Source organism: Gorilla gorilla, chromosome 22 (assembly GCF_029281585.2).
Source record: "Gorilla gorilla gorilla isolate KB3781 chromosome 22, NHGRI_mGorGor1-v2.1_pri, whole genome shotgun sequence".
NCBI classification, from domain to species: domain Eukaryota; kingdom Metazoa; phylum Chordata; class Mammalia; order Primates; family Hominidae; genus Gorilla; species Gorilla gorilla.
Genome location: NC_073246.2, coordinates 47900325 through 47913261, shown reverse-complemented (window position 1 = coordinate 47913261; position 12937 = coordinate 47900325). Strand labels below are relative to the sequence as shown.

At 54.4% G+C, this 12937-nt stretch overlaps 2 long non-coding RNA genes across 3 annotated transcripts; both read right to left on the bottom strand.

Annotated features, from left to right (window-relative positions):
* Nucleotides 1–202: 202 nt before the first annotated feature.
* Nucleotides 203–4232, bottom strand: LOC134757854 (uncharacterized). Of its 2 annotated transcripts, none has more exons than XR_010132394.1 (2): nt 2108–4232; nt 203–1549 (listed from the first exon to the last, which is right to left on the bottom strand). It is a non-coding gene; the product is annotated as an uncharacterized lncRNA (long non-coding RNA). The 2 variants fall into 2 exon arrangements; XR_010132395.1 differs by having other exon boundaries at nt 203–1573; nt 2108–3767.
* A 3226-nt stretch (nt 4233–7458) lies between these two features.
* Nucleotides 7459–8516, bottom strand: LOC134757853 (uncharacterized). Its single transcript, XR_010132393.1, has 3 exons — nt 8277–8516; nt 7779–7946; nt 7459–7647 (listed from the first exon to the last, which is right to left on the bottom strand). It is a non-coding gene; the product is annotated as an uncharacterized lncRNA (long non-coding RNA).
* Between the last annotated feature and the right edge of the window lie 4421 nt (nt 8517–12937).

The window sequence follows — 12937 nt, the reverse complement described above, 5'->3', positions numbered from 1 at the left end:
CTTACGGGTGGCAGCGGTGGGGTGTGGTGAGGCCTACCATGCTGGTAACTGTTTACCCACTGGCCCTGAGGAAGAGCACCTGGGATTCGTCACGAGTGCTGATTCCAGCTGCGAACACGCCACCTCAGGAAGCTCCTGAACGCTGCCGTGGTGTTTCCACCGCGCAGATGCAGAGGCAGAAGGCACCTTTGTGACCATGGTATTTAACTTAATGTATTTAATTGTAAGTTTATGTAATTTTAAAAATAACATCTGTAGCCCGGGTGCGGTGGCTCACGCCTGTAATCCCAGCACTTTGGGAGGCTGAGGCTGACAGATCACCTGAGGTCAGGAGTTTGAGACCAGCCTGGCCAACTTGGCGAAACCCCGTCTCTACTAAAAATACAAAAACTAGCTGGGCGTGGTGGGCGCCTGCAATCCCAGCTACCCAGGAGGCTGAGGCAGGAGAATCACTGGACCGGGAGGCCAAGGCTGCAGTGAGCTGAGATTGTGCCACTGCACTCCAGCCTGGGTGACAGAGCAAGACTCTGTCTCAAATAAATAAATAACATCTGTGTTTAGCAACTGGCTCTCAAAATTCTTGACCAGGAGACTTCGTGAGCGCTCAGGGTCTGGCGGCGTGTGGGTGAGGCAGAAGGAGCTGTGTGGTGGGGTGGGTCAGGGGCGCCTGGGTTGCCGGGCAGAGTCCCTGGAGGTGCAGTCAGTGGACATGAGGGGCCTGCAGGAAAAGGCGGTGGTGCGGGCCCATGCCCTGCTGTGCTGTGTGTGGACTCACCGGGTCCTAGGGGGGCATCCGGGAGGCCGGCTTCCCCGTGACTCACAGGCTGGCTACGCCAACGCCAGGATGTTTCCCTGGAGCCTCTCCCCGCTCTCCTCACAGAGCCAGGTCAGTGCGGGGGTGCAGACGGCTTCTACCAGGAAGCTGCGGGTCTGCGTGGGTGAAGCCTCCAAGGACACTTCTCTGTTTCAGGGTTGCCTGGGAACAAGCTCTCCGGCTCCCGGTGAGACCCTGACGTGGTGCAGCCCGGGTTGCAGCGCAGGCTCCTCTTCTGGTTCCAGCAGCCACCAGAGGCCCCAGTGACGCCACAGGCCACACGCTGACCAGCAGCCTCGTCACTCACTCATTTTTCCAACAAGTCTTTGCCAAGAGGCAGCCGGGTGCCCACCTGGCACAAAGGCCTTTTCTCTTGGGGCATGGACTGGGTATATTTCGGGGCAGGAGAGAAGAGCTTTTGACAGCAAAACTCAAGGTCTGACGGCTGCTCAGAACACCGCCGGAACAGCGGCCCGAACACTCCAGGTGCCGTGAGCAGCATCGGGCTCGCCCGGCAAAGCCCCGCACGTCCTCCCACGGGCTCCGTGTTTGATCACTGTGGTCCAAAACACTTGCTCCAGGCTCTTCTCTCACTCTGCCTCCATCCAGTCCCGGGAAAGGCACTCTGTGGTCGTGAGAAGCCAGGCACGGGGCATGAATCCCGTCCTGGGTGCAGCCGTGGGGCCTGGCCGGGCTCTTGGCCATCCCGAGATGCAGCTTCTGCAGGCCTGCAGGCTGAACGAAACACCGAGCGTCACTCTGTGAATACATGAAATAACAAAGAAGGATTTGGGGACAGAATTGACGATGGCACCTTGACAATGGGAGTTAATGTCTTAACTTAGGATGCCTTTCAGTTCGGGTTTCAGGTGACCTGGTTGAGAGGTGCTGCCCCGTCCCCCACACGCCTTGGGAAGCCCTGAGCCCTGCTGGTGGGGACAGGCCAGGTGCAGCCCCCAACCCCCAGGCCCTTCTGGGCTGGACTGGCTCAGCCATCTGGAAGGCGCCCGTGTGTCTCTGTGTGGACTGTAGCCCCTCTGGGTGCGTCCTCCAGGCAGAAGCTCAGCTCCCACCACTTCCTCCAGATAGCCGTAGGGCCTCTGCCTGGATAGGGTGTCCCCTGTGCCCCACACGACCCCAGAGGTCAAAGCCAGGCCTGGACGGAGAGGGAAGGCATGGGACTCAGCCCTGATGGGCAGGGTTTTCTGGAGAATAAAGTGGGTGAAGGGACCCTCAGCAGGGTGTGGACGGCGGCTCACCCAGGATCACAACTTAGGGTGGATCGTGTCTCACCGTGTCCCTTCCAAACGGCATTCTGTTGGTGAAAGCTGCACCCCCAGCATTCGGCTTTTTTCACGATGAGCCCCGAAGCCGCGTGTGTGGAGGGCGCCTCGTGTTCTGCCCGAAGCCGCGTGTGTGGAGGGCGTGTTCTGCCCGTGTGGGTGCCACGTGCCTGGGGGACAGTCCGAGTGGCAGTGGACGCCTGGCCGGGTCAGTTCATGCCGACAGGGAGACCCGTTCACTCGGTCGTGGCATCAGCACGGGGGCTCAGCCTGTGCCTCTCAGCAAACGCCTCCTGAGTGGAGAAAAGGAACTGGTTAAATCATTAGGAAGCATTCAGACCGGGACCCAGCACGCGACATCCCCGGCACAGAGAGCCACTGACAGGTCATCCTGGAGGAAACTGTCCTCTGAACACACACTTCGGAAACCCCGTGGCCAGGGGAATCGGCGCGCGCGGGTGTCTGAATCGGCGCACGCAGGTGTCTGAAGGCCCCGAGGACCGAAGAGAAGCCTGTGAGTGCTTTGGGGCCTGACGCCCTCTAGGCCTCGTTCATGACCAGCCTGGCTCTCCGGGCGCCGGCCCTGCTCAGCTCCGCATGTGAGGTCATGGTGCCCACAGCGTGGATGTGGGGCGCTGACGTGGACACGAAGGACCACCCACGGAGGTCTGGCCTGGCCATTTCTGCACCACAGAAAACAACCTTGGACTACATTTTCAAAATTGCACTTTTGTTTGATATTAAGCTGGTGATGGAAACGCAGCCTTCCTTCTTTACAATGCGTCTTGGTGTTTGTTACACACCGCCGAGCACTGGCCCAAGGAAGGCGTCAGCCGAGGCAGAATGTGTGAGGCCTTTCCACCTTCAGAGCCTTGGGCCAGCCCGTCATGGGTTCTGCTGAGGCAGCACGGAGCACCTCCTCGGCTGGGACCCGCCCCCGCCCCCACTCTGGCCTCGCCTCAGGGCCTGCAGTTCTTTGGGGGTTATCTGGGGTGCCGGCCTCCCCTGGCTGCAGCCCCCGAGGTCAGGCCCGGCCTCCTGACTCCCGGTGTGCACTACGTGCTCTCCCATCGTGGGGCCGGCACCTCTAGGGTCGGCACCTCTAGGGTCGGCAGCACTATCACAAGCCCCGGGCCCCCCTCGCTCCAGCTGCTCACCCAGCCGGAGGCCCCCACTGTCCTCCCTCCCACTGCCTCTCCCCGAGGCCCCCCGTGGCCCTCACAGCCCTGTCTGCAGGACGGGTCTCTGTGCCCCTGGCAGCCATCAGTATCTCAAAGCAGCCCCAGGCCCAGCTCTGAATTCTGTGTTCCCGACGCTCTGTCACTCCATGTCGGCCGCACGTAGGCGGAGAGGCCGGATGGGAGCCATCTGGAGCCTCCTCAGGGCCAAGACACGTCCCCAGACCGCAGCTTTCCGAGGAAGTGGGATGCTCTGGCGATGCCTCGTTTTAGCCCAGAGTGGTTTGTGGTCTGGAATGCTGGAGGAGGGCGCAGAGCGGGGGTCATCCTGGAGCTTCCGTGAACTCGTCACAGGCCTGGGCCTGCCTGCGCCGTCCATGGAGCAGAACCGAGGGGCAGCCTCTAGGGTCGAGGCCCTGAAGCCTGCCCCTGAGGAGGTGACACAGGGCCATGTGGGTCCAGGCTGTGTGGGCCCGAGCACTGTGGCCTGTTATGGCCATGTCTGCGGGTTCCGCAGCAGAACCTGTGTCCTCTGGCAGCCGCAGGCTGGGCCGCCTCACCCCTCTGGGAGGGGTGTTCCCAAACACCCTCAGCAGCTGGCCACAGTCCTCAGGACAAAGCCCCCGTTGGGCTGCACTGCATGGACCCTGCTCACTATGGGGGCGATGCGTCCCCACCCCGCCACCTGAATTCTGCCTGCAGGACCCCAAACCTGGTAACCCCTCTAATGCCCGGCTCCCGTCTCTCCTCGCTCCCTCCACGCCTTCCCCTGATTGTCCGTGGCTGGGCCCTGGATTCTGTTGTCTGGCAAGGCAGTCACTTCCCGGGGGCCCTGTAGAGTGGGCAGGGCTGCGGCTCCCGGGGAAACTCCATGGCACACCCTGTGCCTTTGCCGTGCAGCCTCCTGCCCAGGCGCCCCCCCAGCCTAGTGCTCTGCGGGCCTCAGGATGGAAGCCGGGACAGTCTCTGCGGGGCCTCAGGGATGGAAGCCGGGCCAGTCTTTGTGGGGCCCCTGGGCTACATGCACACAACCGGGCCGACAGTTCCTGTTTTTCCTTTTCTTTTTAACTGGGAACTAAGGAAGGTCTTTGTGTGCCCGCTGACAAGGATGAAATTTTCCAGCTGACCACAGTAGAAAGTTCATCATACTGACTTATTTGTTGCTGTGAATGCAAGATAATTGCCCCTATACCTTGTCCCTAAGACCTCGTTGAAGGACAAGACTGTATTGGAGGCTGGCAGACACTGGACAGGCCCATCCATACCACAGGAGACATGGGGGTATTTGAGGCTGGCAGACACTGGAAAGGCCTGTCCACACCGCAGGTGATGTGGGGGTATTGGAGGCTGGCAGACACTGGACAGGCCTGTCCACACCGCAGGTGACACGGGGGTATTGGAGGCTGGCAGACACTGGACAGGCCCATCCACACCGCAGGTGACGCGGGGGTATTGGAGGCTGGCAGACACTGGACAGGCCCATCCATACCGCAGGAGACATGGGGGTATTGGAGGCTGGCACACACTGGAGAGGCCCGTCCATACCGCAGGAGACATGGGGGTATTGGAGGCTGGCAGACACTGGACAGGCCCATCCACACCGCAGGTGACGCGGGGGTATTGGAGGCTGGCACACACTGGACAGGCCCATCCATACCGCAGGAGACATGGGGGTATTGGAGGCTGGCACACACTGGACAGGCCCATCCATACCGCAGGAGACATGGGGGTATTGGAGGCTGGCAGACACTGGACAGGCCCATCCACACCGCAGGTGACGCGGGGGTATTGGAGGCTGGCACACACTGGACAGGCCTGTCCACACCCCAGGAGACCCGGCGGCGCGATCCTTCTGCAGCTGGGCAGGGGAGGGTTTCGCTTCCTCAGGGGCCTCTTCAGGGTCATCGCTGGCACAGAGAATCGAACCAAAGTCCCTTCTAATCTCCCGTCAGTGGGAATCCTTACAAACACCTGGTGATTACACGGCTTCCAGAGATTGAGTAAATATTTACATTCCATGCTAGCTTGTCGATAAATATCCCTAACAGGAGTTACTGGACTTCAAGGGAATGAATTCTTAGTGGATATCTGTGACTATTTTAAAACCGAGATCTCATTTCCAAAGGAAAAAGCACAGGCCCTGCGCGTCCGCTCCGTGTGGGTCCTCCCGGCACCGCGTGCTGCCTCCGCGTTGGGTCCTCCCCACACCCCGTGCTGCCTCCGCGTTGAGTCCCCCCCACACCCCGTGCTGCCTCCGCGTTGGGTCCTCCCCACACCCCGTGCTGCCTCCGCGTTGGGTCACCCCCCCCCACACCCCGTGCTGCCTCCGCGTTGGGTCACCCCCCCCACACCCCGTGCTGCCTCCGCGTTGGGTCCCCCCCCACACCCCGTGCTGCCTCCGCGTTGAGTCCCCCCCCCACACCCCGTGCTGCCTCCGCGTTGGGTCCCCCCCCCACACCCCGTGCTGCCTCCGCGTTGGGTCCCCCCCACACCCCGTGCTGCCTCCGCGTTGGGTCCCCCCCCACACCCCGTGCTGCCTCCGCGTTGAGTCCCCCCCCCACACCCCGTGCTGCCTCCGCGTTGGGTCCCCCCCCCACACCCCGTGCTGCCTCCGCGTTGAGTCCCCCCCACACCCCGTGCTGCCTCCGCGTTGGGTCCTCCCCACACCCCGTGCTGCCTCCGCGTTGGGTCACCCCCCCCCACACCCCGTGCTGCCTCCGCGTTGGGTCACCCCCCCCACACCCCGTGCTGCCTCCGCGTTGGGTCCCCCCCACACCCCGTGCTGCCTCCGCGTTGAGTCCCCCCCACACCCCGTGCTGCCTCCGCGTTGGGTCCCCCCCCACACCCCGTGCTGCCTCTGTGTGGGTCGACCCCCACACCCCGTGCTGCCTCCGCGTTGGGTACCTCCCGGCACCCCGTGCTGCCTCCGCGTTGGGTCCCCCCCCGCACCCCGTGCTGCCTCCGCGTTGGGTCCCCCCCGGCACCCCGTGCTGCCTCCGCGTTGGGTCTCCCCCGGCACACCCCGTGCTGCCTCCGCGTTGGGTCCCCCCCACACCCCGTGCTGCCTCCGCGTTGGGTCCCCCCCGGCACCCCGTGCTGCCTCCGCGTTGGGTCCCCCCCCGCACCCCGTGCTGCCTCTGTGTGGGTCGCCCCCCACACCCCGTGCTGCCTCTGTGTGGGTCCCCCCCGGCACCCCGTGCTGCCTCCGCGTTGGGTCCCCCCCGGCACCCCGTGCTGCCTCCGCGTTGGGTCCCCCCCGGCACCCCGTGCTGCCTCCGCGTTGGGTCCCCCCCGGCACCCCGTGCTGCCTCCGCGTTGGGTCCCTCCCGGCACACCCCGTGCTGCCTCCGCGTTGGGTCCCCCCCACACCCCGTGCTGCCTCCTGGACTAGGCCTTGCCCGTCTCAGAGCTGATGTCGACGGACGGCACCGCAGGCACTGTTTTGTGTCTGGATTCTCCATGTTCATCGACGCCATGTGAGCCTCACAGGGCTTTTATTGTGGAGGAGTGGTCCGTGTGAGCCTCACAGGGCTTTTATTGTGGAGGAGTGGTCCGCGGCTGCAGCACCGCCCGTCGGTCCAGCCCTGGTGGCTGCTGTCAGGTTCAGGCTGCTCTGAACGCTCGTGACGGGTCCTCATGGGACCCAAGCACAGGTTTCTGTTGCATAAATACCTAGACATGGGACTGCATCATCGTCAGAGGGGTACTTAGCGTCAGTGGATACTGCGAGGCGGTTTGCCGAAGGGACTGGGGGTGTCAGCCGCCCCCTCCGAGGCCCGGGACTGGGGGTGTCAGCCGCCCCCTCCGAGGCCCGGGACTGGGGGGTGTCAGTCGCCCCCTCCGAGGCCTGGGACTGGGGGTGTCAGCTGCCCCCTCCCAAGCCCGGTGTTTGGTGGTTCTGTATGCTTCCAATGCTTGTACTGATGGTTTAATTTTGAACATTTTGGTGAGTGTGTAGTGGTAACTCGTTGTAATTTTAAATGTATATTTTCCTGATAACTAATGGTTTTAAGCACTTTTCAGATGGTTATGGATCTTTTGGATAACCTCTTTGTTATCCAAAAGAAGTTAGGAAGTAAACATAAAAGCTAAGACAACACAAATCTATTAGTTTACATTTCAATGAAAGTCCACGTGGGTCTCACTGGACTGAAACCAAAGTGCCTACAGGCTCCATCCCCTCCTGGGGCTCCAGGGAGAACCCCTGTCCTCGCCTTTTCCAGCTCCAGCTCCGAGCCCAGCTTCTGCCTGTGTCCGTGGCTTGCAGCCCCTTCTCCTAAGCTATGTTGTGGGTGTGTGTCTCCTCCAAATCTCATTGTGAAGTGTGATCCCACTGTTGGAAATTCAAGGAACGCAGCATTGTCAAAACCATCTGGAAAAGTAAGAACCAATTTGGGTCACTCACACGTCCCAATTTCAAAGCCACAGTAATCAGGGTGGCGTGGTGCTGGCTTAAGGATGGACACACGGAAAAACGGAACAGAGTAGGGTCCAGAGACAAACCTTCACACTTGTAGTCAGCTGATTTTCAGCAAGGGCGATGCACATTCAGTGGGAGAGAAAGTCTATTTGACAAACGGTGGGGGGTCAACTGCATAGTCATGTGCAAAAGCATGGATTTATGTTCCACCTCACACCAGATGCAGAAATTAACTTAGATGAATCAATGACCTAAACCTCATAGAAAACACAGAGGCAGCCATCGTCAGGACTTTGGATTAGGTAATGGTTCATTAGCTATGACATCAAAAGCACAAGCTACAAAAAAAAAAAGATAAATCAGGCTTCATAAAAATCAAACATTCTGTCCTTCTGAAGGCACTTGAGAAAATTAAAATATAACTCACAAAATAGGAAAAACATTTGCAAATCACATATGTCATAACAGTCTATAATCCAGGATATATGAAGAATTGCTACAACCCTGTAATAAGAAGACCAAGAACCCACTTTAGAAGTGAACAAAGGACTCGGCGAGACACTGCTCCAAAGAAGACTTACAAACTGCTAATCCACATGTGGAAACGTCTTTGACGTTGTTAGACATCAGGGAAATGTCAGGAAACACCACAGTGAGGTACTGCTTCGCGTTCACCAAGACGGCTGTGCTAAATGACACCCAGCTCTTCCTCTCCTAGGCCCAGGCCAAGAGAACTGAAAACAACAACCACACGCTCACACAAAGGCACAGCAGCATCACTCAGCTGATAGGTGCCCATCGATTGGTGAATGGACAAACGCGATGTGGTGTAGCCGCAGAGTAAACCGTTACTCACCCACAGCCGGAAGTGAGGTACTGACACGTGCCACAGCTCTGTTCTCTAAGTGCTTCTGTGACCCTCGGAGTCATCTTTTATCTTTCATAAGAAATGACCAATGTTTGCAGCTGAGGTTTGTTGTCGTTTTATCTACTTCCTTCTTGTAGAAGTGCAGGGGCCCAAAGACCTCTCGTAAGTTGGTATTGTCTCTGTTCCTTTTAGATAAAGTGGATATGATTCCTTTAGAAATATTGTGGTTTTTAGTTTATATAAATTGCATTAGATAAAAGCCATACCTGCCAGATGTGGTGGCTCACGCCTGTAATCCCAGCACTTTGGGAGGCCGAGGTGGGCGGTTCACGAGGTCAGGAGATCGAGACCATCCTGGCCAACCTGGTGAAACCCCGTGTCTACTAAAAATACAAAAGTTAGCTGGGTGTGGTGGCGCGTGCCTGTAATCCCAGCTACATGGGAGGCTGAGAGGCTGAGGCAGGAGAATCGCTTGAACCTGGGAGGCAGAGATTGCAGTGAGCTGAGATCGCACCACTGCACTCCAGCCCAGCCACAGAGTGAGACTCCATCGGGGAAAAAAAAAAAAAAAAAGGCCACACCTAAAAAAGATTCTTCTGTACCTTAGATTCTCTGTGAGGCTACTGTGGGATGGTGATCTTCAGATTCTTAGAATATCTATTGGTTAACATAAAAGGCACATCTGTAAGATCCTTAGAAAGTCACTTACTTGAAATGGTCTTTGAGGCATTACTTTAAATATTTCTGAGGCTGTCTTTAGTCCTTTTGTGCTGCTATAACAAATGCCACAGACTGTAATTTATAAAGATCAGAAATTTATTTCCTACAATTCTGGAGGCTGAGAAGTCCATGATCAAGGCACCAGAATCTGGTGAAGGGCTTTGTGCAGTGTCCTTACACGGTGGAGAGTGGAAGGGAAATCCACTCCCCAAAGCCCTTTTTACAACACAGATACATTCATGAGGATAGAGCCCTCATGACGTAAACACCTCCCAACAGGCCCCACCTCCCAGCACCACCGCACTGGGGACCAATTTGCCAACACATGAATTTTGGGGAACACATTCAGACCACAGCAGAGGTCTTAACTAGGGACCTCTTAAGACCCTATTTAAAATAGTCCCATCCTTGGTTTTATATTACTCTGAGACCATGTTATCTGAACAGTGACCTGGATTTGATTTTTATACTTAAGCTTGATTTTACTTTGAGAATCATATTCTGGCAAGACAGACTGTTCCTCTATAATTTCTCTAAATTTTACTTGAAAGTTGAAAAGTTTCTCAGTTCACCTCTTTGCTCTTGAATTTTATTACAGGCAGCTGAAAGAATCCAGGAAGCATCTTCAACACCCCCTGCCCAGAAGTTGCCTTAGCTAGGTCACCAGTTTATGAGGAATATTTTCTATTTTCCATGTTCCCTCAGGTGACAGTGTTGCCAAACTTCCACACCATGTAACAAGAACTCCCTTTACCTCCACTTCCAAGAACATTTTAATTACTTCTCTTTAAACTCTAACCAGTAGCCTTATCAAGGCCCATCAGATTTCTGCCTGCTGTCTACTTCCCAAATTAACAAAATTTCAGGGTTTTTTTTTTTTTCAGCAGAATCCAACTTCCAGCTACCAAAAATCGTAACAATAATTTTGTGTCAGATGTGTGGCTTCATCTTTACTGAGACTACATTTTGCTGACAATGACCTGGGTTTTATCTTTGCCCTGAGGACCTTTCTTGCTTTGAGAGCCCTTTGCTGCCTGGAGACATTGTTCTGAGCCCACTATAGTTTTTCTAAAGTCCAGTTTAAAACAACAGTTCATTCTTTTAGGACACATTCAATTATTCTTATTATACCTTCACTCTTGAGTAAAACCTTAGCTGGGTATAAAATAGGTTGTAGTTGGAGCTATTTCTTCATTGTTTTCTTGATTCTATTCATCTGGATGAGAAGTCTGCTGTTGATCTAATTGTTCCTTTGCAGGTTATTCCATCCTTATCCCTGAGGTTCTGTAGTTAAACTCTAATGTATGAGTGCGTGTGGAGCGGGGACAGGGGGTTGGGTGCTATTTTTTCTGCTTAAAACTTGGACTCTGCTTTATATCTGAGGTAAGGAAAGTGAGTGAGCTCCTTGAGATCACACTTAAGGTTGGCACAGAGCCAGAATGAGAACCGAGGCCCCTGGACTCCTCACTAAGTGCTCTCCTGTGGTGCCGCCCCTCTTCCCACAACTGTGGTCTTAGATAATGTGGATGGCGAGAGCAACCAGGGGACTTCACCACATAATGATGCTCTTTCTTCCCTAATTGGCTGTACACTCATGAGGTCATGGAGTCTTTCTTTTTTAATAATTGTTGATAATGCAGTGTCAGGGAGAATGACGTGTTTGTTTGAAAGAGAACAGACTTTGGAGCTGGGCAGGCCTGGATTTGAATCCAAATCATCACTGATTTTTGTGCAGTCTTGAACAAATGATCCAATATCTCTCAGTCTTACTTTGCTCATTTGTAAAATGAAGATATCATCATCATCTTTATGGGGCATAATGGAGATGTCTGTACATAGTAGATGCAGGGCAGGTGCTTTGGTGCGAGCTTGCTGATAGGGGGTTGAGGCTGGTGATGTGGGACTGCAAACAACTAAACTAAAGCCACCCAGATACCAAATTGTCAGGGGCTGAGAGAGGAGATGGGGGAGAGATTAGCTTCCCCACAAGTATTTACAGCCCTGAGTGCATCACTGGTTGGGAGATGGGTCAGGTCTCTACTTGCACCACAGCTGGATTGGGTTGCAGTTTTAGCTACCTCCTTTATTTTTCTGGCAGTGAGATTTATAGAAGGAAGACAGCCAGATGCTCAGTCCCTGGCTTATTTGTGATTTCATTCCAGAGTGTCCCAGTAATGTTCCTCAGAAATCCCTGAGAAAGTGCTGAAGAATGAGGGTGAGGTTTTACTATTTGCTGTTGTGGGGGTCAGCTGGGTTCCTCCAGCACTGGGGTGAATGGCAGTCTCCTAGTGGACTTTGGTTGCTGCTATGAATAATGCCTGTTTGCTTCATTATTGCTTAAAGGCAGGGTGTTACACAGTGGATTAAAAAAACAATTTCGAAGAAGGGCTCCAAAAAGACAATTAATTCATATAAAAAGCACTGACTTAACCCTTTTGATGTGTGGGTTTCAGCTGCCCCATTGACCTAGTTGCTTCTCTGGGTATGTAACACTGGTTCTGTGGCCCAACTGAGGTTAATGCCAACATAGCTGGAGAAAGCTCAGAGCAAAGGAAGAGACCAAATCTCTTACGAAAATCCTGGCAGGCCAAACCGTCCTCCATCCAGCAGATTCCCCTTAAATGAAAGCTGTTTATAAGAGATGTCAGATTCTGGATTATGTTTTGAAAATGTTCCCTGAGCTCTGTGATAACCTCACTGGGGTCACATCTGGCCTGGAAGCCACATGCCAAACACTACATATTTAGGGCTGAATTTGCAAGTTCAAGACAGGAGGGAAAAACTTTAGTTAAAAAACTTAAAAAAAAATTTTTTTAGAGATGGTGTCTTGCTATGTTGCCTAGGCTGGACTCAAATTCCTGGGCTCAAGGAATCCTCTTGCCTCAGCCTCTCGAGTATCTGGGACTACAGGAATGCACCACTGTGCCAGCTTGAATTAATTTTTTATGTATGTTGTGAGGCAGGCATCAAGATAAATATTTGTCCCTAATAGTTAACCAGTTTTTCAGGCACAGTCTGTTGAAAAGACTTTCTTCTCCCCATTGAATTGCTTTGGTGGCTTAGTTGAAAATAAACTGGCTATGTAAGTGTTGGTCCATTTTGAACTACATTCTGTTCCACTGATCTACTTATCTGCCTTTATACCAATACTACACTCTCATAATTACCAGTGCTTTACTAAGTTCTGAATTCAGGTAGTGTAAAATCTTTGATTTTGTTATTCTTTTCCAAAAATTCTTGTCTACTAGGTCCTTTGCATTTTCATGTAAATTTTAGAATCAACTTGTGACTTTCTGTTCTTAAAAAGCTGGCTGTGATTTTGATTGAGATTGCATTGAATCTGTGTATTAATTTTGGGAGGGGCCAGGTACGGTGGCTCACACCTATAATCCTAGAACTTTGGGAGGCCAAGGCGGGCAGATCACTTGAGGCAAGGAGTTCGAGACCAGCCAGGCCAACATGGCGAAACCCCATCTCTACTAAAAATTAGCCAGGCATGGTGGTGTGTGCCTGTAGTCCCAGCTACTCGGGAGGCTGAGGCATGAGTATCTCTTGAACCTGGGAGGCAGAAGTTGCAGTGAGCTGCACTCCAGCCTGGCTGACAGAGTGAGACTCTGTCTCAAAAAAGAAAAAAAAAAAGGGGGAGAATTGACA